Source organism: Giraffa tippelskirchi, chromosome 7 (genome assembly GCF_054371585.1).
Source record: "Giraffa tippelskirchi isolate mGirTip1 chromosome 7, T2T-mGirTip1v1.2.pri, whole genome shotgun sequence".
NCBI lineage: Eukaryota > Metazoa > Chordata > Mammalia > Artiodactyla > Giraffidae > Giraffa > Giraffa tippelskirchi.
The window spans coordinates 43,934,236-43,961,186 of NC_137281.1; the positions used below are offsets into that span (position 1 = coordinate 43,934,236).

Consider the following 26,951-nt stretch of genomic DNA (forward strand, 5'->3'; position numbering starts at 1 on the left):
CCCTCGTCCTAAACAAGATGTCAAGCAGGCATCCAACCATTCGGAAGACCTTGGAGGTAAGAGACGGGACAAAAACCCCTGAGGACAGATGGAGGCAAAGGCCTGTGACTCCCAGGCCTCCTGCGATGCCGCTGTTGCTTGTCATGAAATGCAGGTTGCCATGATGATGGGCGGACGCAAGGTCCAACTGAGGAGAGGAGACTGGGAAAATGTCTCAAGGGAAAGTGCTGGGGGAGGCTATTTTCTTGTTCTGTTGTGTACCCCACAATGGTCTGAGGACTTTACACGGCCTCCCCCTAGTGTTGACCAGGGGCCACAAGGTGCACAAACCATCCTGTGACAAGTGACAAGGGTGATCCAAAATATAAGGGGCTCCATGGTGGGAGGCTTCCTGGAAGAGACACATGTGGGATGGGCCAGGCTGTAACAGCCATGGACTGTGGGAGTGTGCAGAGGGACAGAGCACTCTGGGGTGAGGGGGCACCAAGGCCCCTGCAGGAATCAGCAAGTTGTGTGCAATGGCCTGGGAAGAGACCAAAGGATCCTCAGCTATGAGGGAGAGCTGCCAAGTGGACCCGAGTCTGAAGTCTATCACCTCCAGTGGCCATCAGGGTCTGCCGTCTGCTGCCACCCACTGGTCCCCAGCCATCCTGGTGCACCTCCTCATTCACCGTCACCTGCTGGTGCCCAGGAGATTCCTGGAAGCATCGGAATTCTGCCCTGAGGTCGCTGGAGCAGGCCCCTGCCTCTCACCAGCTTCGTTCAAGCCTCACATTGCGAACACAGAGCCAAGCACTGTGCTCACTGTGGGGACAAAACAGACAAAGCAGACAGGGTTCTGGCCTCATGGAGCTTACGGTCCAGTGGGAAAATGAAACATCGCTCACAAAAACATGCAAATAGACATCATGGCAGTGCTGCTGTGTGCATATGATGGGGAGGGCAGGACCATGGAGCTGGTCAATGCATCTGTTGCTACATAACAAATTACCCTCAAATGCAGTGGCTTAAACAGCAATGATCTTTTACTATCTTTCATGGTTTCTTTGGATCAGAAATGTAGAAAGGACCCAGTGTGGGTGGCCTATCTCTATGATGCCTGGGGACTCAGCTGGAGGACTTGAAGCCTGGGTGCTGGAACCATCTGAAAGCTCACTCTCTCCCGTGTGAGCCTGTCTTGTTGGTTAGGACACTCCTGTGGTCTTTCTCTGAGGCTCAGGCTTCCTCACAGCATGATACCTGAGTTCTAAGAGCAAGCAGTCCAAGAAAGAGCCAGGAGGAAACCACACAGCTTTGAAAGGACTTCAGAAACCATACAGTGTCACTTTGACATTTTCTATTGGTTGAAGCAGTTATAAGGATGGAACCAGGTCCAAGTGTAGGAGACAGAGACTCTGACCCCTTGGAAGAGGAGCATCAATGGCATCTGGTAAGGACCTGAGGGATGGGATATATATATGATATATATCATGTTCATACTTATTCAGTCATGTCTGACTCTTTGCGACACTTTGAATGGTAGCCTGCCTGGCTCCCTGTCCATGGGACTTTTCAGGCAAGAATACTGGAGTGGGTTGCCGTTTTCCTCCTCCAGGGAATCTTCCCAACCAAAGGATTGAACCTGTGTCTCCTGCATAGAAGGCAGATTCTTTACCAGCTGAGCCATCAGGGAAGCCTATAATATATATACGTATATATATTATATATATATGTATGTATATGATATATAGATGCAGCCTTCTTTGGAAAATAGTCAATACATCTCAGAAGCAAGCCTTGCAAGATGCTCTGGAGTCAGCCAGATTCCAGGAAGGAACACTCCAGGCAGAGGGAGAACATATGGACAACATTGAGTTAGAAAGGAGTCGAGTGTATGTGAGCACCAAAGAGAAGCCCTATGCTCCTAAACGAGGGTGTGCGGGCTCAGAAAGTGAGGCCAGGAAGGTGGGTGGGGCAGAGAACACAGGGTTCTGGGGTCGTGTGTGTGGATTTGGGCTCTGAGCCCGAGGGTACTGTTGAAGCCAGGAAGTGACCCAATCAAACAGATGTTCCATCAGGCTTCATCTGCTGCAGAGTGGAGATGGGCTGGATGGAGCAAGAGTAGGTGAAGGGAGACAGAAGCATCAGTGCCCCTTGGTCTGAGAACCACTTGCCTAGAGGCAGTGGAGTGAGGACTGAGCCCACCCAGGGGTGTGAAAAAGACCTCCGGAGAAGGCAGGGGGTGGGACGGGCAAGGTGGTGCCAGGCAAAGAGGGAGATCCCAGAAGGGAACCTAAGCTAAGCGTGAGCTAAGAGCTGCCCCGAGAAATTGCCTGACCTGGCGACAAACCTGGTAAAATCTCTCTGACAGGTGCAAATCCCCTGAGGCACCCCAGGTGAAAGGAATACTGTGGTTCTTGGCACTTCATGATGACAACTCTTGGTCTTTCTAAATAAAATTAAATCCTTTTGGGGCCCCATTTGCTAAGGTTGCAGAGACCAGATATCTACCATGATTCAAGGTGTCTTCCCCTGCCTCTGGTTGTACAAAAACTGCAGAATGTTGCCATCTGGATCTACGGGGACAAGGTCCCACTACCCAGTTGGGGTGTTCCTTGCTGGGGGCCCTGGTTAGAAAGATGAGGGCCATTCAAAGACAGACCCACATCTCTAGACCCAGGTCTGCATGCCAAAAACAGTGCGGCCCCACAGCAGGGCCACAGGGGACCAGCAGCTTCCTGGAGCCGGTTCTCCAGAATTGGGGGGAATATGCCATCCTCCAGAAGTCCAGCTTCCCATTCTGGGGCTCCTCCCTCTTCCTCCTTCAAAGCCCACAGCCCAGCCCCTCCCCTCCTTGGCCATCTAGCACAGTCCTGCCAAAGAGCCCCCTATTCATCAACAAAGCCTCTCTGAGGAGCTCTGTCTGGAAATCAGACAGCCACTCATTTCCTCCCCTGGGCTTCAGGTGAGTCACAGACCCGACCTCTGCATTCTGGGGATGCTTGGACATCCTCCAGTGTTGACAGCAGTGGAGAGCAGACCCCACGCTACATGTTCACATAAATCCTCCTGCTGCTTTGCCCTTAGAGGACAGTGTGGTGGGGGCCTCAGGTTTTCCAAGAGTGGAGGAAATTGTTGGCCCAGTTGATCTCAGAGATCCCCTCCAGCCCTGCTGCTCTGAGATTCCGGGACAACAGAGTCACATGCAGCAGCCATGGCATCAGAGAGGGCCCCTCCCCCAGACCTGCTGGGCAGGGCTGCAGACAGCCCCCTCAGTGGCTCCTAAAGCTCAGACAGCCGCTGCCCAGGGAGAGTTCGCCTCCCAAACAAAGGCTGCCTTTTCTTGTCTTCCCACACGCGATCCCAAAGCAAAACAAAACCCAACACGCTCTTTCCAGCCACCTGGTTGCCCCTGCAAGTCACCTGCCTGGATGCCAGACAAGGCAGCCTTCCCTGGAGTCCCTAGGGATCCCAGCAGACCTGCATCCAGGCAGGCTGCTCTGGAGCGGGGAGTCAGGGCTCCAAGCTGGTGGGAGTCAGGCCAGCTAACAGCATCCCTGAAGCTGGGTGAAGTCTCATAGCAGAGGCCACCTGAATATTTCCCTGCCTGAGACGGAGGGGAGCTTGGTCCAGAGCCAGGAGCTGGTGGCTACCCTCCCAGGGCTGGATCTGTCTTCAGCACGGCAGACCCTGAACTGGAGTTCCACTCTGGACTCCTAGCCAAGCCTCACTGCTAGGACTGATTTCCCAGAGCCCTGAGCTGCTCCGAGGTTCTGAACAGTTTAGAGCCCAAGGCTCCTCTCTCCCCTTGACCTATCATTCATCCTTGTCACCTCTCCTCTAATGGACTGCTCACCCCTCCTTGTAACTCCCACTCCACCCTCAACCAAAAGTCACCCTCCCACCCAGTGCTGCTGCCTGGAGCCCTGATGTCTTTCCAACCAGGGATCTTGGAAGTGCTCCTGGTTTTCAGGGCAATGCCAACACCCTCAGACTCTCTCCTGGGACCAAATAACAGCTCCTCATGTCTCAGGTGCCTCTTATGAGTCTGATGATCAGCAAAGTGATGACCACTTAGGTCTTATGAATTCCTGTTTCACCAGGGAAAATAGTCAGGCTCAGGGGGTTAAGTGCTTCTCCCAGGAAGACACAATGGGAATTCAGTTCGGGTCTGTCTGACCCCCAAAGGCCATGCTCCCTCTCTTTCTCTCTCTACTGCACAGCCTTTCCTCACTACAACCCACCCCTGAGCCTCAGCTGAGTCCTAGCCCTCTGCACCCCAGCTTGGCGATTGTGGTGGCCAGGCGCCTCCTTTGGAGAAAGCGGCGCCCCCTGTTAGGACAGGGTTAGGACAGGGCTCCAGGAAGAGCTGTCAGTCAGATAATCTGCAGCCACCAGGCCCTGTTGGCTTCCAGGTGACTTTTCCACTGTGCAGTCTGGTTCCCGCTGCTGCTGTGCCCTGCCCTCCTGCCCCTGGGGAAGGCTGGTGGTGGGGGAACGGACTCCCACTTCATTCCCTGCACATCACGAAACTCTGTTCCTGACTTCCCTTCCTCAAATCTGGAAACCAGTCTCCTCCCGGGTCCCTATTACTTTTCATCTCTTTTTTCAATTTAGTTTTTACTTTATATTGGAATATAGTTGATTTACAATGTTGTGTTAGTTTCAAGTGTAAAGCAAAATGATTCAGTTATATATATACATATATCCTTTTTGAGATTCTTTTCCTATACAGATCATTACAGAGTACTGAGTAGAGGCTCTGGTGCTATACAGCAGGTCCTTGTTGATTATCCATTTGATATATGCATGAGTGCGTGCTCAGTCATGCAGTCATGTCTGACTCTTTGCAACCCCATGTACTGTGGCCCACCAGGCTCTTCTGTCCATGGGATTCTCCAGGCAAGAATAATGGAGAGGTCCTGACCCAGGGGTCAAACCTGAGTCTCCTGAGTCTCTTGTGTTGGCAGGTGGATTCTTTACCACTTAGCCACCTGGGAAGCCCCATTTTATATATAGTAATGTGTATATGTTAACCCCAAACTCCTAATTTATCCCCACCCCACCCCCATGTTTCCCCTTTCGGTAACCGTGTTTATTTTCAAAGTCTGTTTCCTGTCTCTGTTCTGTAAATAAGTTCATTTGTGTCATTACACCTGAAAGTGAAAGTGAAGTCACTCAGTCGTGTCCAACTCTTTGCAACCCCATGGACTGTAGCCTACCAGGCTTCTCCATCCATGGAATTTTCCAGGCAAGAGTACTGGAGTGTTCGATGCATGATACAGGGCGCTCGGGGCTGGTGCACTGGGATGACCCAGAGGGATGGGATGGGGAAGGAGGTGGGAGGGGGATTCTGGAACGGGAAAACATGTACACCCATGGTGGATTCATGTCAATGTATGGCAAAACAAATACAATATTTTAAAGTTAAAACATAGATAAATAAACTAATTAAAAAAAAAAAAAGAGTACTGGAGTGGTTGCCATTTCCTTCTCCAGGGGATCTTCCCAACCCAGGGATCGAACCCGGGTCTCCTGCATTGCAGGCAGACGCTTTACCATCTGAGCCATCAGAGAAACCCAATTATACCTGAGGAACTTTAAATACTGATGCTCAGATCCCACCCCCAGAGATTCTGATCCAATTGTTCAGGAGTGTGGCCTGCTCATGGGCAGCTTCAAAGCTCTTCAGGTGACTAGAGAGTACATCCAGGACTGAGAGCCGCTACAGTGCACTGGGTCTGATCCATATGTATCTGTCCCAGAGCTAGCATTTCAGTCTCATTCAGAGTTGGTTGGATGAATGAGGTGACCCCCATAGTCCAGGGAGTTGGTATGGCTGCTGGCTAGTGCCCTGAGATGGGAGGAATACTGCCTGTTCTCTCTTCCTGTACCTTTTCCCTCTTCCCCACCCCTCCTCCTTCTTCTATCAATGAATAAACTTCATTTCTTAGAGCAGCTTATGTTCAAGGCAAAATTGAGCAGGATGCACAGAGATTTCCCATATACTCCCTTTCCCTATACACCTACCTATGCCCCTACCAGAGAGGTACATTTATTACAATCAGTGACCCTAAGTTATCACCCAAAGTCCATAATTCACTCTTGATGTTGGACATTCCATAGGTTTGGACAAGTGTATAATGACTTGTGGGAGTTCCCAGGTAGCATTAATTATAAAGAACTTGCCTGCTGAGACAGGAGACATAGGAGATGCAGGTTCCATCCCTGGGTTGGGAAGATCCCCTGGAGGAGGGTATGGCAACCCACTTCAATATTCTTGCCTTTGGAGAATCCCATGGACACAGGAGCCTGGTGGGCTACAGTCCATAGGGTCGCAAAGAGTTGGAAGATTACCTTAATGATTTTAAATCTTTATTCTTTTCTAAAACCTACATTCAATGCTATAAATTTTCCTCTAAATACTACCTTTGCTACATCCCACAAATTTTGATAAATTGTGGTTTCATTTTCAGTTTAGTCACTCAGTTGGGTCTGACTCTTTGCGACCCCATGAACTGCAGCACACCAGGCCTCCCTGTCCATCGCCAACTCCCGGAGTCCACCCAAACCCATGTCCATTGAGTCAGTGATGCCATCCAGCCATCTCATCCTCTGTCTTCTCCTTCTCCTCCTGCCCTCAATCTTTCCCAGCATCAGGGTCTTTCCAAATGAGTCAGCTCTTCGCATGAGGTGGCCAAAGTATTGGAGTCTCAGCTTCAACATCAGTCCTTCCAATGAACACCCAGGACTGATTTCCTTTAGGATGGACTGGTTGGATCTCCTTGCAGTCCAAGGGACTCTCAAGAGTCTTTTCCCACACCACAGTTCAAAAGCATCAATTCTTCCGTGCTCAGCTTTCTTTATAGTCCAACTCTCACATCCATACATGACTACTGGAAAAACCACAGCCTTGACTAGATGGACCTTTGTTGGCAAAGTAATGTCTCTGCTTTTTAATATGCTGTCTAGTTTGGTCATAACTTTCCTTCCAAGGAGTAAGCGTCTTTTAATTTCATGGCTGCAATCACCATCTGCAGTGATTTTGGAGCCCAGAAAAATAAAGTCAGCCACTGTTTCCACTGTTTCCCCATGAAGTGATGGGACCAGATGCCATGATCTTAGTTTTCTGAATGTTGAGATTTAAGCCAACTTTTTCACTCTCCTCTTTCACTTTCATCAAGAGGCTCTTTAGTTCTTCTTCAGTTTCTGCCATAAGGGTGGTGTCATCTGCATATCTGAGGTTATTGATATTTCTCCCAGCAATCTTGATTCCAGCTTGTGCTTCCTCCAGCCCAGCATTTCTCATGATGTACTCTGCATATAAGGTAAATAAGCAGGGTGACAATATACAGCCTTGATGTACTCCTTTTCCTATTTGGAACCAGTCTGCTGTTCCATGTCCAGTTCTAACTGTTGCTTCCTGACCTGCATACAGGTTTCTCAAGAGGCAGGTCAGGAGGTCTGGTATGCCCATCTCTTTCAGAATTTTCCCCAGTTTATTGTGATCCACACAGTCAAAGGCTTTGACATAGTCAATAAAGCAGAAATAGATGTTTTTCTCGAACTCTCTTGCTTTTTTGATGATCCAGCGGATATTGGCAATTTGATCTGCCTTTTCTAAAACCAGCTTGAACATCTGGAAGTTCACGTTTCACGTATTGCTGAAGCCTGGCTTGGAGAATCTTAAGCATTACTTTACTAGCGTGTGAGATGAGTGCAATTGTGTAGTAGTTTGAGTGTTCTTTGGCATTGCCTTTCTTTGGGATTGGAATGAAAACTGACCTTTTCCAGTCCTGTGGCCACTATTGAGTTTTCCATATTTGCTGGCATATTGAGTGCAGCACTTTCACAGCATAATCTTTCAGGATGTGAAATAGCTCAACTGGAATTCCATCACCTCCACTAGCTTTGTTCGTAGTGATGCTTCCTAAGGCCCACTTGACTTCACATTCCAGGATGTCTGGCTCTAGGTGAGTGATCACACCATCGTGATTATCTGGGTCATGAAGATCTTTTTTGTACAGTTCTTCTGTGTATTCTTGCCACCTCTTCTTAATATCTTCTGCTTCTATTAGGTCCATACCATTTCTGTCCTTTATTGAGCCCATCTTTGCATGAAATGTTTCCTTGGTATCTCTAATTTTCTTGAAGAGATCTCTAGTCTTTCCCATTCTATTGTTTTCCTCTATTTCTTTGCGCTGATAGCTGAGGAAGGCTTTCTTATCTCTCCTTGCTATTCTTTGGAACTCTGCATTCGAATGGGTATATCTTTCCTTTTCTCCTTTGCATTTCGCTTCCCGTCTTTTCACAGCTATTTGTAAGGCCTCCTCAGACAGCCATTTTGCTTTTTTGCATTTCTTTTTCTTGGGGATGGTCTTGATTCCTGTCTTCTGTATGTCACAAACCTCCATCCATAGTTCATCAGGCACTCTGTCTATCAGATCTAGTCCCTTAAATCTATTTCTCACTTTCATTTAGTCCAAAATGTTTTAAAATTTCTCTTGAGATTTCCTTTTCGATCCATGTGCTATTTAGAAGTGTGCTGTTAAATCTCCAAATACTTTGGGATTTTCCAACTATCTTTCTGTTATTAATTTCTAGTTTAATTCTATTATGGTCTGAGAGCAGATACTGCATGATTTACACTCCTTTAAATTTGTTAAGTTGTGTTTTATGGCCCAGAATTTGTCTATCTTGATTAATGTTTCATGTGACCTTGAGAAGAATGTAAAATCTGCTGTTGTTGGATGAAGTAGTCTATAGATGTCAATTATATCCAGTTGACTAATGGTGCTGTTGAGTTCAACTATGTCCTTACTGATTTCCTTCCTGCTGAATCTGCACATTTCTCTTAGGGAGTGATAACGTCTCCAACTATAGTAGTGGATAATCCTTTGCTCCTTGTAATTCTATCAGTTTTTACCTCACATGTTTCAATGATCTGTTGTTAGATTCATATACCAGAAGATAGCTGTGGCTTCTTGACCTCTTTATCATTATGTGATGCCCCTGTCTATCCATGATAATTTTCCTTGCTCTGAGGTGTGCCCCTTCTGAAATTAATACAGCTACTCCTTCTTTTGATTACTGGTAGACGCGTATAATTTCCCCATTTCTTTACTTATAATTTATATGTATTTTTATATTTAATGTGGGTTTGTTGTAGACAACATATAGTTGGGTCTTGTGTTTTTAATTCACTCTGATAATCTCTGTCTTTTAATTGATGTATGTATTTATATTTAAGTCATTGATATTTAAAGTGATTACCGATATAATTGGATTAATATCGACCATGTTTGTTACTGATTTCTATCTGTTGCCCTTGCTATTTGTTTCTATCTTTGTCTTCTACACTTTTTCTACCTTTTGTGGTTTTAATTGAGCATTTTATATAGTTCTATTTGTTCTCCTTTCTTGGCATATCAATTATACTTCTTTTTTAATGGCTGCCCTGGGGCTTGCAATGTATATTTACAGTTAATTACAATGAATCCAAGTCCACGACACTACACCACCTCACCTGAGGTCGTGCAAATGCACTATAATGCTTTTAATTTCTCTCTCCCATCCCTTGTATCGTTGCTGTCATGCTGCTTCTGCCTAGGCACTCAGTCATGTCCGACTTTTTGTGACCCCATGGACTGCAGCCGGCCAGGCTCCACTGTCCATGGGATTCTCTAGGCAAGAATACTGGAGTGGGTCTGCTGCCTTGCAGGCAGATTCTTTACCAGTGAGCCACCGAGAAGCCCCAGTGCTGTCAAAAATATATATATGTTCAGTTCAGTTCAGTCGCTCAGTCATGTCCGACTCTTTGCGACCCCATGAATTGCAGCACGCCAGGCCTCTCTGTCCATCACCAACTCCCAGAGTCTACCCAAACCCATGTCCATCGAGTCAGTGATGCCATCCAACCATCTCATCCTCTGTCATCCCCTTCTCCTCCTGCCCCCAACCCTACCCAGCATTAGGGTCTTTTCCAATGAGTCAACTCTTCTCATGAGGTGGCCAAAGTATTGGAGTTTCAGCTTCAACATCAGTCCTTCCAATGAACACCCAGGATTGATCTCCTTTAGGATGGATTGATTGGATCTCCTTGCAGTCCAAGGGACTCTCAAGAGTCTTCTCCAACACCACAGTTCAAAAGCATCAATTCTTCGGCGCTCAGCTTTCTTCACCATCCAACTCTCACATCCATACATGACCACTGGAAAAACCATAGCCTCAACTAGACGGACTTTTGTTGGCAAAGTAATGTCTCTGCTTTTAAATATGCTATCTAGGTTTGTGTGTGTATATATATATTCAAATGCATTGTTGTTGTTATTATTTTAAGCAAGTTGTCTCTTAAGATCAATTAAATAATAAGTTTTTTTACATTCACCTTCTCATTCTCTAATGCTCTTGATTTATGTAAGTCAGAGCTTCTGACCTATGTCTTTTTTCTTCTTATGACAAACTTCTTTTAATATTTAAGACAGTTCTATGATAACTAGTTTCCTTAATTTTTATTTATCTGAGAAACTCTGAATCTCTTTTTCACTTTTGAAGAATAATATTGCAGGACACAGAATTCTAGGTTGGAGTCTTTTTTCTCTCAACACTTTAAATATTTAACTCTACTTTCTTTTAGCTTGCATGGAGAGAAGTCAGATGTAATTCTTATCATTGCTACTCTGTAAGTAGGATTTTTTTCCTCTGGTGTCTTTCAAGATTTTGTGTTTATCTTTGATTATTTGAAGATTAAATATGATAAGCTTAGGTGTAGTTTTTTGTGTTGTTTTGTTTTGTTTTGGCATTTATCATGTTTGCTGTTTTGTGAGCTTCTTGGATCCATAATTTTGGAATATTCTCAGTCATTATTGTGTCAGATATTGCTTCTGTTCCTGTCTTTCTTCTCCTGCTAGTTCTGTTACACTTTTTAAGTTGTTCCACGATTCTTGGATATTTTGTTCTGTGGGGTGTTTTTTAAGTCTTTTTTTCTCTTAGCTTTTTAATTTTGAAAGTTTCCGTTATCATAGTTTCAAGCTCAGAGATTCTTTCCTTAGCTAATGAGCCCATCAAAGGCATTTAGCATTTCCGTTACAGTTTTTTTTTTTTTTTAATCTCTAGCATTTCTTTTTGGTTCTTTCTTAAAAACTACATGTTTTTGCTTACTTTATCCACCTGTTCTTGAATGTTGTCTATTTTTCCCATATTTACCATAGTTTTTTTTTTTTTTTAATTCCTCTTCTAGTAATTCTAACATTCCTGCCATATCTGACTCTGGTTCTGATGCTTGTCAGTATCTTCAAACTGTGGTTCCTGCCTGTTAATGTGTTTTGTATTTTCTTTGTTGAAAGGCAGACATGATATATTGGGTAAAAGGAACTGTGGTAAATAGGTCTTTAGTAATGTAGCGGTGAGATGTAGGAGGAGGGAAAGCAGTCTGTAGTCCTGTGATTAAATCTCGGTCTTTTGGTGACCCTGTGCCCTGAATTATGAACCATCAGTGCTTCTCGTTTGCCCCCAGCCCCTGCCTTAGGTGGGGCACAATGGCTGGAAGGGGCTGGAATTGTGTGTTTCCTTTCCTGCATATGACTTCCCTGGTGGCTCAGATGGTAAAGCGTCGGTCTACAATGTGGGAGACCCGGGTTTGATCCCTGGGTAGGGAAGATCTCCTGGAGAAGGAAATGGCAACCCACTCCAGTATTCTTGCCTGGAAAATCCAATGCATGGAGGAGCCTGGTAGGCTATAGTCCATGGGGTCACAAAGAGTTGGACACAACTGAGCGACTTCACTTTCACTTTTCACTTTCCCCCATATGGAAGGCTAGCGTGGGCCAGAGGTAGGTATTTTCCTTCCTCCAGGTTGGTTGTTGTTGTTCAGTTACTAAGTCATGTTCAACTCTTTGCAACATCATGGACTGTAGCATACTAGGCTCCTCTGTCCTCCACTATCTCCTGGATAGATTGATTAGGTTGATTAGGCTCTGATAAAACCCCAAATTTAGGGTCTGGCAAATAGAGTCTCCTTGTCTACTGAGAACAGAGTGCTGTGGTATATTTCAAAATGATGTCTTTTCCCTTCCCCCTGCCAGAAGCACAAGGGGATTTTATCTCCAGTATTCACTGTGAGAACCTGATAGAGCTCCTGGAGATAAAATTCACAAAAGCATGGTAGAACCCCCATGACAGGTTCCCCCTGGAGTTTTTAACCCTCAGAGTTGTTTGCATTGAGCCTCCAACAGTTCACTAATTACAGTTCAGGTTTCCTTACCTTGACACTGGTTCTTGCAGACATTTCTGCTCTAAAAAGTTGTAATTCTCTGTATCCAACCTATCTGAGTCTCCAGTTTTGCAACCTCACTTCTCTGATGGTCTTAAGAAGAGTTGATTTTTCAATTTGTTTAGTATTTTAACTTGTTGTTAGGACATAGGGGCAACTTCCAAGCTCCTTCTGTGCCAGACTAGAAACCCAAAGTTCCTTCCTCTGCTTTCCAATGCCTTTGCTGTTGTTCAGTCACTCACTCATGTCCAACTCATTGCGACCCCATTGCACCAGGCTCCCTGTCCTTCACTAGCTCCTAGAGTTTGCTCAAATTCACGTCCATTGAGTCAATGATGCCATCCAACCATCTCATCCTCTGTCACTCCCTTCTCCTCCTGCTCTCAATCTTTCTCAGCATCAGGATCTTTTCAAATGAGTCAGTTCTTCACATCAGGTGGCCAAAGTATTGGAGCTTCAGCTTCAGCATTAGTCCTTCCAATGAATATTCAGGGTTCATTTTCTTTAGGATTGACTGGTTTGATCTCCTTGTCATCCAAGGGACTCTCAACAGTCTTCTCCAGTACCACAATTTGAAAGCATCAATTCTTTGGTGCTCAGACTTCTTTATGGTCCAACTCTCACATCCATACGTGACCACTGGAAAAACCATAGTTTTGACTAGATGGACCTTTGCTGGCAAAGTAATGTCTCTGCTTTTTAATATGCTGTCTAGGTTTGTCATAGCTTTTCTTCCAAGGAGCAAGTGTCTTTTAATTTCATGGCTGCAGACACCCTCTGTGGTGATTTTGGAGCCCAAGAAAATAAAGTCTGTCACTGTTTCTGTTGTTTCCCCATCTATTTGCCATGAAGGGATGGGACTGGATGACATGATCTCAGTTTTCTGAATGTTGAGCTTTAAACCAGCTGTTTCACTCTTCTCTTTTACCTTCAACAAGAGGCTCTTTAGTTCCTCTTCACTTTCTGCCGTTAGAGTGGTGTCATCTGCATATCTGAGGCTATTGATATTTCTCCCAGCAATCTTGATTCCAGCTTCAGCTTCATCCAACCTGGTATTTTGCATGATGTACTCTGCATATAAGTTAAATAAGCAGGGTGACAATATATGGCTTTGACGTACTCCTTTCCCAATTTTGAACCAGTCCATTGTTCCATGTGTGATTCTAACTGTTCTTCTTGAAATGCATACAGGTTTCTCAGGAGGAAGGTAAGGTAGTCTGGTATTCCCATCTCTTTCAGAATTTTCCAAAGCCTGCCCTCCAGCAACTCCTCCCCACTCATGGACAGGCCCATGCAGGTGAATCTTTGAGGCCTCAAGGGTAAAAGAGAAGAGCACATGCTGGGGAGGTTACATTTGACCAGGGAGATGGACCAGCAGGAGGTACACAGAACAAGCACCACGCCCAATTCCATTCCGCTCTCCATCCTTGGGCCCCACTGCCTTCCTCTGGGAGGTAACTAAGTTCTAGGACCTGTACATTCTCAGTTTAAAGTACTCTCTACACACACTCACCCACCCCAGGCTCCCTCCTAACTTTCCTAATTAGCTCTGACTCAGCCTCCAGAATAACTCAGATTGGACCCCAATCTAGTTTGGGATTTTCTGATACACTGTCATGGAACAAAGCCTGACTGTAGAAGGCCTTCAATAAATCTTTGTGGCAGGACTTCCCTGGTGGTCCAGTGGTTAAGAATCCACTTTGCAATGCAAGGGACATGGGTTCAATCTCTGGTTGGGGAATTAAGATTCCACATGTGGCAGGGTAACTAAGTCTATGTACCAGAACTTCTGAGCCCATGCCTCAGCATGAGAATCCATGTGCCTCAAACTACAGAGCCCATGCACTCTGGAGCCTGCCTGCCACAATGAAGATCCTGTGTACCACAACTAAGACCTGCCGTGCTATGCTTAGTTGCTCAGTCATGTCCACCTCTTTGCAACCCCATAGCCCTCCATGCTCCTCTGTCCAGGGGATTCTCCATGCAAGAGTACTGGAGTGGGTTGCCATACCCTCCTCCAAGAGATCTTTTGAACCTAGATCTCCCGCATTGCAGGTGGATCCTTTGTCATCTGAACCACCAGGGAAACCCAAGAATACTGGAATGGGTAGCCTATCCGTTCTCCAGGGGTTCTTCATAGCCCAGGAATTGAACTGGGGTCTCCTGTATTGCAGGCGGATTCTTTACCAACTCAGCTACTAGGGAAGCCCAACTCAGACCTGACACAGCCAAAATAAATAAACAAATAAATATTTTTAAAAAATTCCTTGTTGTAGAAATGAGTGCATAGAACTGTATTTCCTTCCTTTAGTGGGTATAGCTCCTGCTGTAATCAAACAGTCATTGAGGTTATTATATATAATGTCCATCTTTCCCTTTAGGTCATAAGGATTTATATTTTCATCAATTGAACTCCCTACATTTAGCACAATTTGGTATGTATTAATAGTAGTTAATCAACAAATAGTTCATGAATGGATGGGTGAATAAATGATGAGAGATGAATTGAGCCCTCACTGAACAGAGGGGTCTAAACATGTTTGGGAGGCGATGTCACATACATGGCAGCAGGGGTGGGAAAGCACTGTTTGGGGATGAACTCACTGGTGTTCTGGGGAGACTGTCAGCAAGACAAGCTTGCACCTGGAGGCCAAATACCTTATGGATTATGCAAAAGCATTTTTAGGTGGATGTGTTGGGGTGGTGGAGAAAGGAAGTGTTTTACCCCAGTCTGCAGCTCATGTCAAAGGCAGGCAGGGGGAGAGCAGGCAGGCCCAGGTGGGAAGACAGCTTGTTGGGACCAGACACCAAGAAACCAGTCAGCGTTCCCAGCAGCCACTGACTCATGGGCAGCCTCTAGGCAAGAGGCAGAAATGGGCCCTCCAAACCCAGCGTCTGGGGCCCTGCTTTGGTGGGGAGTTTCATATCCTAGTTGGCTGTAGGAAACAAAGGTTAATAGGATGATGAAGGCTCATGGGAGCCTTAGGATCCTGGTGGGGGAGGCTAATGTCAGGAGCAGGTCCTCCTTGGGTGGTCAGAGCCCTCAGTGGGAGGAATGGAGGCCAGGCTCTCATGGAGCTAGTCTTAGACTTCTGCTAGCCCGAGGATGGAGCCCCATGCTGTGGACTGCAAGGTTCTGGCTCTCCCCATGTATGAGACCTCAGATTTGTTGTGGCAATACAAAAGCCAAGAGACCCACAGGCTCACTGTATAGATGGGAAAACAGGCCTAGAAGGAGTAAGACAATGTCCAGGGTGCCACAGGAAGGCAGCAGGTGATCTGAGCCTGGGGCCAATGTCCCAGGACACCAGGGCCACCCACTTACTATCTTTAGAAGGTTGCCCAAACCTCTCTGAGCCTCAGAGCACTCATCTATAAGATGGGAATAATAATACCTACCTTAGAGGACTGTTGTATTAAATGATTCCTTCATTTAATAAGTATTTACTGAGGGCTATGGCAGATTCTGCTAGTTATTCTCCCTTGTTGGAAACAGAACCCCTCTTTTAGCTGGGAACACAGCCACCTGGCACAGATTACATTTCCCTTGTATGTGTGGTGATGAGACTTAGGAAGGTAAGTGGAAGTGGTGTATGAAACTTCTGAGAACTTGAGAAAGAAGAATGGAACTGGAGGAATCAAGCTGCCTGACTTCAGGCTCTACTACAAAGCCACAGTCATCAAGACAGTATGGTACTGGCACAAAGACAGAAATATAGATCAATGGAACAAAATAGAAAGCCCAGAGATAAATCCATGCACCTATGGACACCTTTTCTTTGACAAAGGAGGCAAGAATATACAATGGAGAAAAGACAGTCTCTTTAACAAGTGGTGCTGGGAAAACTGGTCAACCACTTGTAAAAGAATGAAACTAGAACACTTTCTAACACTATACACAAAAATAAACTCAAAATGGATTAAAGATCTAAATGTAAGACCAGAAACTATAAAACTCCTAGAGGAAAACATAGGCAAAACACTCTCTGACATAAACCACAGCAGATCCTCTATGACCCACCTCCCAGAATATGGAAATAAAAGCAAAAATAAACAAATGGGACCTAATTAAAATTACAAGCTTTTGCACAACAAAGGAAACTATAAGCAAGGTGAAAAGACAGCCTTCAGAATGGGAGAAAATAATAGCAAACGAAGCAACGGACAAAGAATTAATCTCAAAAATATACAAGCAACTCCTGCAGCTCAATTCCAGAAAAATAAACGACCCAATCAAAAAATGGGCCAAAGAACTAAACAGACATTTCTCCAAAGAAGACATACAGATGGCTAACAAACACATGAAAAGATGCTCAACATCACTCATTATTAGAGAAATGCAAATCAAAACCACAATGAGGTACCATTTCACACCAGTCAGAATGGCTGCTATCCAAAAGTCTACAAGCAATAAATGCTGGAGAGGGTGTGGAGAAAAGGGAACCCTCTTACACTGTTGGTGGGAATGCAAACTAGTACAGCCACTATGGAGAACAGTGTGGAGATTCCTTAAAAAACTGGAAATAGAACTGCCATATGACCCAGCAATCCCACTGCTGGGCATACAGACTGAGGAAACCAGAATTGAAAGAGATGCGTGTACCCCAATGTTCATCACAGCACTGTTTATAATAGCCAGGACATGGAAGCAACCTAGATGTCCATCAGCAGACGAATGGATAAGGAAGCTGTGATACATATACACAATGGAATATTACTCAGCCATTAAAAAGAATACATTTGAATCAGTTCTATTGAGATGGATGAAACTGGAGCCCATTATACAGAGTGAAGTAAGCCAGAAAGAAAAACACCAATACAGTATACTAATGCATATATATGGAATTTGAAAGATGGTAACGATAACCCTATATGCGAGACAGAATAAGAGACACAGATGCTTAGAACAGTCTTACGGACTCTGAGGGAGAAGGTGAGGGTGGGACGTTCTGAGAGAATAACATTCAAATATGTGTATTATCATATGTGAAACAGAACACCATTCCAGGTTTGATGCATGAGACAAATGCTCAGGACTGGGGCAATGGGATGACCCAGAGGGATGGGACGGGGAGGGAGGTGGGAGGGGGGTCCAGGAAGGGGAACACAAGTAAACCCATGGCTGATTTATGTCAATGTATGGCAAAAACCACTACAATATTGTAAAGTAATTAGCCCCCAACTAAAATAAATAAATTAATAAAAAAAAAAAAAAAAGAAACTTCTGAGAAGCCTGACAAGAGAGCATGATTTGCATTCCCTCCTCCTTGCTGGCTAGAATTTGGCAGTGATAGCTAGAGCGGCCATCATGGACCATGGCACAGAAGTCAAGGTAGAAGGTGCCTGGGTTCCTGATTATCATGGGGTCACCACTCCACAATCATGGTGTAAGCAACGGGACTCCTTACCAGTGGCCTTTGATCACATGAGACAAGAATAAGTGTGTATTTCTTTAAGTCACTATTATTCTGGGTTTTCTGTCACTCACTGCTAAACCCAATCCTATTTGACATGAGAGCCATTTACGCACCAGACTTAGGACTCTGCACTGGGGATAAAACAAAGCAGAACTGCACGCAGCCTCTTCCCTCCTGAAGCTCCTGGTCTGGTGGAGGCGAGAAACAATGAGAAATGCACACACAGAAGTGAGAAGTACAAATGTGCCCAGAGGGTGGACGATGGAAGGTTTCTGAGGAAACCACACGGAAGCAGCAATCTGAAGGGTGAGAGGATTCACCAGGAGGTAGAGAAGTGAGGATGGTTGCAGCATAAACACCCTGCGGCAGGAGGACCACAGAAGGGGGCCAGGGAGGCCACGGGCAGAGCTGGGACTGCCTGATGTGAGGCGAGGCAGGGCCAGACCACACCAGCCACTGCAAATGCAGTGTTGTTCCTCAAAGCAACACGGAGGACAATACCTGTAAAGGGGTGCATGGTACGCTCAGCAGCAGCCAGGCTGTCTGCAGTGTGTTTCGAGAGGATGGGATGGTAATCATCCCATCAGAATGGGGAAGACACCAGAGCATGAAAATGATAGACCTGGAGGAGGTGAAGGGGAGGAGAAGGGAGAGGGCCAGGAAGGCCCTTGATCGCTTTAAGGGCTTGGTCTGTGGCCCATGTGTGACCCTTGCTCTTGATGCCTCAGACAAGCTCTCACTCCGGAGAGCCCTGGGTAAGAATGTCCTTCTTTTCACATAGAAACTGACAAAGGGCTTCTCTGAGGTCCCCAAAGTGCAGAACAGAGACAGCAGACAGAAGGGACAGCCAAGGCCAAAACCAACCACAAGAAAGTGAGGCCTCTGGGAATCTGCCCCAAAGTCAAGAACAGTGGACTCCCCAGAGCACAGCAGGGGTGTGAGCTGGCTTGTCTGGACCTCAGAGGCCAGATGCCCCCTCCCCGCTCACAGTCAGTGACGCAGCTCTGAGCTGCCTGTCTAGTAGGTAGGGGTTGAGGGTGAGTCACTGGCTGGGAGAGGGATTTAGGGAAACTTGAAAAGCCCCGGGGCCAGAGTGATGGAGTGTTTGGTCCTCTCAGCACTCCTGAGTCATCCACCTGCACTGGCTGGACCCCCAGCCCCCTGGGAACCAGGGGTGCAGCTTTCCCAGGAAAGGTGAAGGAGAACACCCAGGACGCTGCTGTAGTTAGGATGGACATGCTGAGTTAAGGCTTTATCACCCCTGAGCAAACCTGTACTGGGGTGTGAACCCAGGATCAGGACAGCTGAGGCACCTCTGAATCTCTGAGGACTCATTTGGCAGGAAGGGACCCAGGCCTCCCTGCATCTCACCTGAGACAGCTGATGGCTGAGCTGGCTGGTGTTTGCCACTGCACTTGCTTTAGATTTTTCCTTCCTCCCTTCTTTCTTCTTTCATCCGCCCCTTCCTTCCCTTTCTTTCTTCCTTCCCCCCTCCTCTCTTTCTCTCCCTCTCTGCTTCCCTTGCTCTCTTTCTCCCTCCCTCCCTTTCTTTAAATTTTAAAAATTTAGTATAACAAATACAAAAAAAAAAAAAACCCAAAGAATAAGGAAGAAAATAAAAAATCTCTTAACTCCCACCCTCCCTGAGATAATTACCATTCTGTTGACAATCTTATTCTTTTCAAAACCAACATTTTTTTTTTTTAAGTAAATAGTTCAAAAATGGATTTAGATATTCAGAAAGTCTGCAATGATGATCCAGAGAGTTCCTGTATATTGCCCCTGTCTTAGTTTGGGATGGTATAACAAAAATACCACAGACCAGTGGCTTAATCAATAAACATTTATATCTTACAGTTCCAGAGGCTGAAGAGTTCAAGATCAAGGTACTGGCAGATCCAGTGTCTTGGTGAGGGCCCTCTTCCAGGTTGCAGACAACTGTCTTCCCCTTGTAGCCTCCCCTGGAGGAGAGCAGAGACCATAAACAAGCTGTGTCTTCTTATGAGGCACTAATCCTCTTCAGGAGGGCTCCACCCCCATGACCTAACCACCACAAAGGCCCCACCTTCTAATCGTCCATGCTGGGGAGGATACAAATATTCAGTCCATGCACCCCCACAAGCAATTTCTCCTATTACTGTTAACATCTAAGGCATGTTTGACACATTTGTTGCAAGTAACAAGCTGACACATCATTAACTAAAGCCTATACTTCTCTCAGATTCACATTAGTTTTCCCTAATGTCCTTTTTCATTCCAGGATCCCATCCAGGATTTACCTGTCATGTTTCCTTAGGCTCCTCTTGGTTATGATAGTTTCTCAAGACTTCCCTTGTTTTTAATTAACTTGAGAGTTCTGAGAACTGGCCATATTTATTATACAATGTCCATAAGCTGGGATTTGCCTCAAGTTTTTCTCGTGATGAGGCTGAGGCTATTGGGTGGGGGTTGAGACCCCCTGGAAGAGGCAGCATCTAGCAGGTGAAGGAAAACCAAGAACTGTGCCTTCCCTTAAGAGAAGGAGCTTGTCTGGTTCCTATTGACACTCCTGGTACCAGCTGATTTCCCAGACCAGCAGAGAAGAGGAAAAAGGATGCAGCCAGACTGGAGGTCCCCCAGGGCAATGTCTGCCCCCTATGCTTCCTTCCCAAGTGACTCAAGTTCATGACCTTAAGTTGATTATTAATAACGATGAATGGCATGTGTGCAGTTCTTCAGAGCTTACAAAGGATTCTTATTAATAACAAAATGAATCACTAGAAAAGCTGCCCCAGCGCTGAGGTCAAGTAGCTATTGTGAGTAGCCCTGGAGCGGGCTAATACATGCCCATTTCACAGATGAGAAACAGGCTTACTGACGCTAAGTGACTCGTGCAGTCACAAGGTTGAGAAGTGAGAAAATGGAGATTCAGAATCCAGACCTGACCTGACTCAGTTCCAGGTATTCTCTATTACACAGCCCTCTATGCACGTTAACTTACAACCACTGGACTCATGTATACAGATGAAGAAACCCAGGCTCACAGTGGCCCAGACCAGCCTTACCAATGGACCTGGACAGAGCCCAGGTGTCCTGATCCACCCAGGATCAGCATTGGGGCCCTGGGGTGTGGTCTGAGGGGCAATCGGCAAGCGGCCCACCAGGTGGCCTTCATGGGAAGGCATGTGTGAGTGGAGCCTCATTAGGTTGGTGGTCCTGTTCCTCTGCTCCCTGCAGGGCTGCCCAAGTGTGGTCAGTGTTCCCAGCCACACCTCAGCAGCAAAGGAACCAGAAAGAACCTTTGCAGTCACCTCTCCCTGGACCTGGAGAGCCTGGGGGGGCGTCAGTCCACAGTTGCTCCCTCAGCACAGCCCAAGCCTGTGAGCACAAAGCAGTGCTCACACAGTACTGAGGCGTGAATGAGTCAGTCCACTGCCTGCGGGCTGGAATGCCAGCCTCACTGGCCCTGGTGTGCCACCAATCCCTCCTCCTTCCCAGAGACAGGGTGCTCACTTCCCACTTTCAGAGCACCTGCCTCTGTTTTTGTATGGTCCTTTCCTCTTACCTCCGGCTTCTCAGATGGCGCTAGTGGTAAAGAACCCACCTGCCAATGCAGGAGACATAAGAGACACAGGTTTGATTCCTGGGTCGGGAACATCCCTGGAGAAGGAAGTGGCAAGCTGCTCCAGTATGCTTGCCTGGAAAATTCCATGGGCCGAGGAGCCTGGCGGGCTACAGTCCTTGGAGTAGCAAAGAGTCGGCTGTGACTGAGCTCACACACACACCTCTTAACTTACAGGTTTCCCTTTAATTGAACCCAAACATCTTCCCTTGGGCTTTAGTTCATCTTTCTGGAGCCACACACAACAAAAAGGTCTTTTCTCTTCTTTTAATGCTCAGGTGGGTGCCCCAGCCTCACCCCAGCTTCCCTGGCTTCCCCTCCAGGCCCCGCCTTTGCCCGTCCTCTCACCCTAAGGCACGTCCACCTCCCTCCCCCCTCCTTCCTGTTCCCCTTTACAGGTTGAATTGCATCCTCCCATAACCATCCCCTGTTAGCTGTTTGGGCTCCCCTGGTGGCTCAGACAGTAAAGAATCTGCCTGTGATATGGGAGGTCTCAGCTCATTCCCTGGGTCAGGAAGATCCCCTGGAGAAGGAAATGGCAACCCACTCCAGTATTCTTGCCTGGGAAATTCCACGGACAGAGGAGCCTGGCGGGCTACAGTCCATGGTGTCACAAAGAGACATGACTGAGCAACTAATACATAACTGATACAGTGACGTCCCGATCACCAGTACCTCAGAGCGTGACCTTATTTGGGAATAGGGTGGTAGCAGATAAAGTGAGTTAAGACAAAATCATTAGGGTGGTCCTACTCCGATATGACTGGTGCCCTTCTATAAAGCGGAGATTTGGACCCAGAGGAGAACACACACAGAGGAAAGGGGCTGTGAAGATTCACAGGAAGAAGACGCCAATCTGTGAGCCAAAGAGAGAGGCCCGGAGCAGTGCTTCCTCACTGGCCTTAGAAGGAACTCACCCTCTGACTCAGACTGAATCTCAGGCTTCCAGCCTCCGGCAGTAGAATATATTTCTGCTGTTTAAGCTCCCAGTCTGTGCTCCTCGCTATGAACACAAACACACCCTGTCATTCATTTATTCAAAAACGCTGAGCCCCAGAAGCATGCAAGGGATAAAGCAGTGAAGGTTAACATAAGGGGCAGATGATAGATAACGTGAAGGGGTTGCCTTCAAGGGGCTTACATTTCACGAGGCTTACACAGGAAGATAATAAATATCTTAAGATGAAATAATTCCACACTGATAAAAACTCTGAAGGAAATAAAACGTGACCTCCTTTGGCTCTTCATCATTTCTCTCCCTATCAGCCCTTTAGTCTCTCCTGAACAAATGGCTTAAGATTCTCCCAATCTAAGAAGTTTTGCCCAATCCTGCCTGCCCAGCCATCCACCATGCCATCTCTGGAGAAACCCTTGAGAACATGCTCCTGACTCCTGGTACCTCCGGTTCTCCTACATTCCCTAATCTCAAGACTGCAGCATCCTTTCCACAGTCCCTCAGACTGCGCTTCAGTTGCCCCCCACCTTCCCACCTTCCTGCAGCCTCTGCTGCCTTTGTGGACTCACATCCCCTCTTAGCTGCCAGGAGCCTGCCCTCTCCCTGCTGCTCTTCTCCTTTGCTGCCTCCTCTCACTATTCCCCCTTCTTTTCTTTAACTTTTCATTTGGAAGCATTTCAAGTCTACAGAAAAGTGGCAAGAACAGTACAGTGAATACCCTTATATCTTTCATCTAAATTCATCAATCATTAACATTTTGCCTCTTTGCTTTATCTCTACATGTGTATACTTACTACTAGTATTTGCTGAGCCATTGGAGAGGAAGTTAGAGCCATCATGACCCACCATCCTGAAATACTTCAGTTGTATCTCCTAAGAGAAGATATTCTCTTGTGTAATCACAATTTAAATATTAATTAAGAGAATTTTATACTGAAACTACTATCATCGAAACTACAGTCCAAATTTAAGTTTCATTCAGTTCAGTTCAGTCTCTCAGTTGTGTCTGACTCTTTACGACCCCATGAACCGCAGCACACCAGGCCTCCCTGTCCATCACCAACTCCTGGGGTCTACCCAAACTCACATCCATTGAGTCCGTGATGCCATCCAACCATCTCATCCTCTGTCGTCCCCTTCTCCTCCTGCCCTCAATGTTTCCCAGCATCAAGGTCTTTTCCAATGAGTCAGCTCTTTGCATGAAGTGGCCAAAGTATTGGAGTTTCAGCTTCAACATCAGTCCTTCCAATGAACACCCAGGACTGATCTCCTTTAGGACGGACTGGTTGGATCTCCTTGCAGTCCAAGGGACTCTCAAGAGTCTTCTCCAACACCACACTTCAAAAGCATCAATTCTTCGGTGCTCAGCTTTCTTTACAGTCCAACTCTCACATCCATACATGACTACTGGGAAAACCATTACTTGCCCTAATTCATGTCCTTTGAAACATTTTTCTCCTGATCCAACAGCCAACCTGAAATCTCACATTGCACTGAGCTGTAATGTCCTGCTCCCCCTCAGAGAGCCACCAACGCTGAGAGCAGCCCAGAAGTGGCTTCAGTCACCTGGCTGTGTGGACTGCCCTGGGTTTGAACCTGTGCCATGATCTCTGGCCCTGCTTTGCCCCCTTCTTTATCTCATGGTTATTCACTGTTCCCTGCACTGCCAGTTTCCCGGGGCAGGGATCTGAGACATCTTGTTATCCTTGCTGCCAGACCAGAGCTTGAGAAGCACCATCAGGCAGAGTAGAAGAAACGCCTACGTGGAGTCAGCCAGACCTGGGTTTAAACTGTGGACCCACCAGGCTCCGCCATCATGCCCTCCATCAGGTTACTCAACAGTAGCTCTGAGCAGATAATACAGCCTACCCTGCAGGATTACTATGAGTATTGACTTAGGTACTGGCACATAATAGCCTGGAAGGAAGGCAGGAAATAAAAAAGGGCGGGAGGATTCGAGGGAGTGGGAAAGAAGAAGGACGTCCAGTAGAGCTCACAACCTAGGCGCACAATGGAGTGTCAACCCTGACCACCTTGGGGCTCCTGGATTCACCCTCATGCCCACCCCAAGCCCCTGGCTCTAAGCAGCCTGACCTTCCCAAGCTTGGTGGAGAGAGAGCCTCGTGTGAAAGAAAGCACGTTGAATGACGCATAAGATCAGAGGAGTTGGACTCCTCTGGTGGTCCAGTGGTTTAGAATCCATCTGCCAGTGTGGGAGACATGGGTTTGATCCTTGGTTTGAGAAGATCCCACATGCCACGGAGCAACAAAGCCTGTGTGCCACAACTACTGAGCCAGTACACCTAGATCCTGTGTTCTGAAACAAGAGAAGCCATCACAATGAGAAGCCCGAGCGCTGCAACTAGAGAGTAGCCCCTAATCTCTGCAACTAGAGAAAGACTGACCAACAACAAAGACCCAGTGCAGCCAAAAATAAATAAATAAAAATTAAGAAAAATATATTACATATATATGTAATATATATAATATTATGAAGGTAGTAGAGTTTTAAAAAATAGAAATAAGAAATCAAGCTGGTCTGGAGCTGACTCCCAAGATGAAGAAGTGAGATTTGATCACCTTTGAAAGAGACCAGCCCATCATCTTGACCAGACACTTGATGAACACGATAACCTGGCCACATACCAGCCCAGCTGGGGAACACTGCCCACAGAAGAAATGACCCACATGGGATCCAGTGGGCCCAGGGCCCTCTAAAACTACCAAAACTGGGCTGCAGGCTCAGGGCTGCCCCAGGAACACGTTTGTTAATATCAGATTCCAGGGCAACAGCTGGACCCAATTTAGCTGTGAAACATCAACAGCGAGCCTGGCCACCTGCCAGCATCCCGCAGGAGGCCTGAGCCTGCCATTCCCTTTTCCACGGAGATAGAGTTGCTGAGGGCTCACCCTGGCCCACCTAGCCGTCTTGCACCTTCCCAGCAGCCCAGGAAAGGAAAGGGAGCAACCAGCACTCACTGGCAACTCAACCTTTGTCTTCTGCAGACTGGTCTCCCTGCCTGCCTCCCAGGTTTTCCCAAACATTGAAGTGATTGCCATGGCTCTCTGTCTACAAGGATTTGGGGGTTTCTGGGAGTAACAGCTCCACCCATCCAGTGCAAAAAGACACACATATACTCATTATCCCCGAAAACACACACACGCACAGGTGCACCATGCCACCCTCTGGCATTGGACTTCCATCATGCACTGCACTTGGCAGTCCCAGGTTCTCAGAGGAGGCAATACACCTAGCTCAAACCTCACTGCCCAGAGATCGTTAGGGACTTGCCGGAGGTCAACCAGCAAAGCAGGTTCAGATCCCAGTGTACTCCACTGTAAATAAATACTATTTATTAATGAGAATAGTAACATTATGCTTACTGGGTGCCTAGTCTAAACCAAATCTCCCGATGAGTATTTGAAATACAGTCATTCTTTTAAATAAATCCTCAGAATAACTGGAGGCTTGGTGAAAGTAAATATTTCTCCCAAAGGTGCAAACTTCTAAAAAGTGGCAAAGCCAAGACTCAAACTCAGGGCTGCCTGACATCAAATGATCGGGTTTCCTCCACTGCAGGTCTGATGTCTGAAATTCCACCAGTTAGCTTTCTCAGGTCCTGTGATTAGAATGTAAATGGCCCTGGAAAGGTCCCCCCATAAGCCATCCCCAGCCAACGCGGATGGGGAGGAGGAGGGAAGGGCATCAGAAGGGGACCTAGTACCTCCCAGAAGGAGGTGAAAGGGTGTGAAAGACTACTTGTTCCAGCCTTCCCAACTTGTCAGACTCAGAGATGTGAGGTGAAGGCGGAGACTCCTGAAAATGCCTTTCTGGGAAGAGACCAATTCTGTGCAAGGACAGCTTTCTAGCTGGGCTGTGCTGGGACCTGGGGTAGAGAACAGGGCTCTGTGAGTATATAGATGGAAGCTTCTTGGGACAGTTTGGTCATTTAGATCAAGAGAGCTTCAAGTATGCTTACTTTATGACCCAGTCTTACTGTCCCACACTTCTGTCTAAGCTTAGATTACTGGGTACACTCAATGCTCAATAAATATGTGAAAAAAACCATGTTACAAAAAGGTATATAGAGACTGTTCCCAAAGATACATCTGTCTAGGGATTGTGAATGTCTTTCATGTTCCCAGTATGTCCTCAGTTCTTCTCCTTGTTTTTTAAGTAGATATATATAAAGCCATTGTTCTAGTCTGACATTTACCCCCTCTTTTTGATAACTCAACCCTGGTTTCCCTCCTACTCAATTACTTCACGTGTTCCAGGCACGTGACCTGGGCATGGCCAATCAGAATCCTCCGACTTGGCCACAGTGATTGGTTCAGGGATGAAATATGACTTGAACTAAGCGAATGGGATTAGATTTTGAAACTATTGGGAAAGAGGGCTTCTATCGGGCTTCCCTTGTGGCTCAGCTGGTAAAGAATCTGCCTGCAATGCAGGAGACCTTAGTCGATCCCTGGCTTGGGATGATCCCCTGGAGAAGGGAAAGGCTACCTAGTCCAGCATTCTGGCCTGGAGAATTCCATGGACGCTATAGTTCATGGGGTCGCAAAGAGTCAGACACAACTGAGCGACTTTCACTTTCTTTTTCACTTTCATTGGGAAAGAGAGGCTTATTTTCACAGTTGTTAGGAAGCTAGCAGGAGGTGAGCCTGGTGCTGTCTGCAGCCAACCTGACACTCGTTCCAGGTGTGTGTGTAGGGGGGTTGCCC

The 26,951-nt window shown here is 46.6% G+C and overlaps 1 long non-coding RNA gene across 1 annotated transcript; it reads right to left on the reverse strand.

Moving 5' to 3' along the window:
* Nucleotides 1–19,492: 19,492 nt before the first annotated feature.
* LOC145514507 (uncharacterized) lies at nucleotides 19,493–24,065 on the reverse strand. Its single transcript, XR_014060189.1, has 5 exons — nucleotides 23,311–24,065; nucleotides 23,018–23,096; nucleotides 22,793–22,906; nucleotides 19,947–22,271; nucleotides 19,493–19,628 (listed from the first exon to the last, which is right to left on the reverse strand). It is a non-coding gene; the product is annotated as an uncharacterized LOC145514507 (long non-coding RNA).
* Between the last annotated feature and the right edge of the window lie 2,886 nt (nucleotides 24,066–26,951).